Source organism: Micromys minutus (assembly GCF_963924665.1).
Source record: "Micromys minutus genome assembly, chromosome: 33".
In the NCBI taxonomy this organism is placed as follows: Eukaryota; Metazoa; Chordata; class Mammalia; order Rodentia; family Muridae; genus Micromys; species Micromys minutus.
In genome coordinates this window covers 3,238,770-3,242,305 of record NC_137968.1, presented here as the reverse complement: position 1 = coordinate 3,242,305, position 3,536 = coordinate 3,238,770, and positions in this window count along the sequence as shown.

The following is a 3,536-nucleotide window of genomic DNA, read 5'->3' as shown; positions in this document are numbered from 1 at the left end:
ATTCTCAGAAAAAACACAGAATATACTGACTGACAGCCACCTGGCCCTCTAGAAAGCCCTAGATAGGGTCCTGACGCACGTCATAGTTAACTCATGCTCTAATCACCCAATTCTGAGAAACAAAACAAGGACAAAACCCACAGAATTTGCTGGCTGACAGCCACAAGGTCTCATGGAAAAGACTCAAATATGCATCATCATCAGCCTAAACCCCTCAAAGTTTTTAAAAATATAAAAACAAAGTTTTAGTGGACGGGCCAAGCTGCACTGACCAAGCTGAGTTAAGACAAAACAAAAATGACTGCTTTAGGAACAGCTCCCCTACCCCTCCCCGTACTGAATTCCAGGGAGAATGCAAATCGTCAACAACCTTACTGCCAAAGTTTCTCATTCCCCCTTCCTCCCCCCTCCCTCTCCTCTTTCTGAAAATTATACTTCTGACCAATGGTAAAATAGTCACACACACAAAAAGTATAAAAGATGTGCACTTTTTGAGTTCGGGGTTGACTCTCCCTGCGAGGATAAGCAACCCCATGTACATGGAATAAAAACCTCTTGTTATTACATCGGTCTGTCGTCTAATTGTGGTCTGTGGGTCGTGCTCCTGAGCTAAGACTCCTTGGGGTCTTACGACAGGAACAAATTGTCAAATTAGTTTGAAGTCATGCAGAGCAATTCAGGAGAAGCCGAGAGACGCCAGATTGAATCAGCCAGCTAGGAGCAGCTAGGAGAGGTGTTTGAGCCAGAACAGCTGAGTTGAATCAGTGCGTCAGGGTTCAGAAAGAACTAGAAAGGGTGAGCTCATTCAGCAGTAAGACTCAGAGGCTGAAAACATTCTAGGCCTAGATTAGATTGGACAGAGGCTAGAAGTTTCCAGGACTAGTTCCAGGTTAGCAGACAGAGGCAATAAGCCTCTGAAACAACAATTACATCAGATGAATGTGTTACTTTACAAAAAGAGATTTATTTATTTATTTCATGTATGAGTACACTGTAGCTGTCTTCAGACACACCAGAAGAGGGCATCGGATCCCATTACAGATGGTTGTGAGCCACCATGTGGTTACTGGGAATTGAACTCAGGACCTTGGGAAGAGCAGTCACCTCTCTGAGCCATCTCTCCAGCCTGAATAAGTTACTTTCACAGCACACACTTTTTTATTGAGCTACAGCCTTTCCTTTTTCACTCATCCTCAAGATCTCACATTAAAAACATAAATAGCTTTAAAAGTCCCAGTCATTACAAATTCAAACATTAAAATTTCAGTCCCTTTAAAATTTCTTTTAAAAATACAAAATCTTTTAAAAGTCCAAGTATCTCAACTGTGGGCTCTAGTAAAATATTTTACTTCAAGGGGGAAAAATCAGGGCACAGTCACAATCAAATCAGAGCAAAATCAAATTCCAACTTTCAATGTCTGGGATCTGCTCTTAATCTTCTGGGCCCCTCCAAAGGGCTTGGGTCTCTTCTCTGTCCTCTGTGGCACACACAGATTGTCTTCTAGGCTCAGCTGACTCTACTCCACTACTGCTGCTGTTCTTGGTGGCCATCCCTTGTCACTGGCATCACCAACAGCCTCTCATAGGCTCCCTTCCTGGTGCTAAGCCTCAGCTTCTTTACATGACCCCTTCATTCCTGGGCCATCAACTGCCACTGAGGATGCACCTTCACCAATAGCTTCTCCTGGCCTCTCACAGTGCCAAGCCTCAACTGTTCTCCATGACTCCTTCATTCCTTCAAAACCAGCACCACCTGGGTGACTCTTACTCATTACCAAGTCCAGCCACAGCACGAGGTACAACCTTGGCCATCTCTGGAACACAGCCTCTCTGTGCTCTCAGGAAACAGTTCTTAGAAGATTTCACCTCAGTGATGCTGGTCTCTTCTTAATCACCGCTAATTTCTTACCTCTAGACAACCAGTATCCAATATCCCAACAAAGCAAAGGTTTCACTCTGGCGGTTCTGGTATCTTGAATCCCAGCTGCTTCTTCAGCCCCAGCTAACCAGAACCACAGAATCTTAAAATAGCAAACGGCCCTGAGAACCTTTGAACTTCTCTCTGAAGCCTCAGAAGCCAGGTCTCCATCTTCTGCACTGTTCTCAACATAGCTATCTTCCAAGCTCCCACAGAACATCCCACTGAGCTCTCAACACTCAATGGCTTTCCTAGCCCAGAGTTCCAAAGTCCTTTCCCAGTACGGTCCCTCACAGCATTACCGCGCAATCCTGGTGCCAGCTTGTCTTAGTTTCCAGACGTTATCAACAACCCAGGTAAATGTAACTTTTGTTTCCTCAGATGAACTGGTGGAATGAGAGACAAATCCAAGAGGAAAAACATTCACAGCTTGGTCTGAGCCTAGAGTATTTCCTTCTCTGTGCTAACTATCCCTAAACATCGCCTGGAAGCTTCTAGCCTCTGTATGTCTAATCTAGGTCTAAAATGTCTCAGCCTCTGGGACTTACTGCTGAATAAACTCACCCTTTCTGGTTCTTTCTGAACTCTGGCCGGCTGGTTCAGCTTGGCTGTTCTGGCCCAAACTCCTCTCCAAGCTGACTCATCCAAACTGGCCTCGTTTGGCTTCTGACTGAATTGTTCTGTTTGGCCTCAGACTAACTCTAGCAATCGGTTCTAATCTTCCGTCTCTCTGGATCGTTTGTCTTCACCTGCAACCTGTCTCTATAAAACTGTCTCCTTTCTCTCTCCCTCCATCTCTGTCTCTCTCTCTGTGTGGGTCTGTGTGTGTGTGTGTGTGTGTGTGTGTGAGTCTCCATGTGGGTAGATTAAGATTAAAATCTGTCAAACAGAAATTGGTGGAGCTACCAGCCTGGACAGACCTCAGATGTCCGCCAGGTTCTCTTGCTTCCTCTCTCTCACTGCCCCCACCCGGCACTTCCATTTTTCTAGGCTTTCCTGTGTCAATCTGACACCAAAGTATGGTGATCACCTGATCTCACCAGTCACACCAAGCTCTGGATTAAAATAATCCTGGGGAGGGGAAGTGCAGTGAGCCCCCAGGGATTTTGTGTTCCCAGTGGGGGAGGGAGGTTTGGTTTTTCAAAACAGGGCTTCTCGGTGTAGCCTTGGCTGTCCTGGAATTCACTGTGTAGACCAGGATGGCCTCAAACTCAGAGATCCACCATAGACCCAATGCTATGAGACCTTGCTCCCAAGTTATTTCTGATTGGTAAATAACGACAGCCAATAGCTGGGCAGAATTGAGGTGGGCGGGGTTTGGTGTTCCTGTCCTTGGAGTCAGAGGAGACCACAAGGAGAAAGAGAGAAGGTGGAGAGAGAAGAAAGATGCCATGGGTTAGGAGTCAAGAAAGCATGACCAATCGGAGGTAAGAGCACCCCAGAGGAAGCGTTGAGGGTGGATGTCTGCCCAGCTCGAGGGCTGTAGCAAAAGTGTGCGTTTTTATCCGGGAACTGAATGACCAATGGCGGGTTAGAAGCCCCGGATTGAGATGAAATATTCCCTGCAACAGGTCCAGCACCGTTGTCCTTTCATATCGCTGGGCTGTTGAATCCCCTC